This window comes from Grammomys surdaster, unplaced genomic scaffold, assembly GCF_004785775.1.
Source record: "Grammomys surdaster isolate TR1022 unplaced genomic scaffold, NIH_TR_1.0 60, whole genome shotgun sequence".
In the NCBI taxonomy this organism is placed as follows: Eukaryota; Metazoa; Chordata; class Mammalia; order Rodentia; family Muridae; genus Grammomys; species Grammomys surdaster.
This window is the reverse complement of record NW_021604562.1, coordinates 10,037,181-10,037,887: the sequence shown is the minus strand read 5'-3', so window position 1 is coordinate 10,037,887 and position 707 is coordinate 10,037,181.

Genomic DNA, 707 nt, shown 5'->3' with positions numbered 1-707 from the left:
CAAAGGGAGAAGGGCAGAGGCAGAGGGACGGAGGGACAGAGGGACAAAGGACAGAGGTGCAGAGGCAGAGGACAGAGAGGAAGAGGGGCGGAGAGGCTGAGGACACAAGGACAGAGGGGCAGACAGACAGAGGGGCAGAGGGACAGAGGGGCAAAAGGACTGAGGGGCAGAGGCAGAGGGACGGAGGTGCAGAGGACAGAGGTGCAGAGGACAGAGTTGCACATGCAAAGAACAGAGAGGAAGAGAGACAGAGAGGCTGAGGACAGAAGGACAGATGGGCAGACGGACAGAGGGGCAGAGGACAGAGGGGCAGAGGACAGAGGGGCAGAGGGACAGAGGGGCAGAGGACAGAGGGGCAGAGGACAGAGGGGCAGAGGGACAGAGGGGTAGAGTGACAGAGGGGCATGGGGACAGAGGTGTAGAGGGACAGATGTGTAGAAGGATAGAGATGCAGAGTCAGAGACAGAGGGACAGAGGGACAGAGGAGCAGAGCTACAGAGGGGAAGAGGACAGAGGGACAGAGGGGCAGAGGGACAGAGCGGCAGAGCGACAGAGGGGCAGAGGGGCAGAGGAGCAGAAGGGTAGAGAGACAGAGGACAGAGAGACAGAGGGGCAGAGGGACAGAGGGACAGAGGCAGAGGGGCAAAGGGACAGAGGGACAGAGGTACTGCGGTTCAGAGGGACAGAGTGGCAGAGGGTCAGAGGGA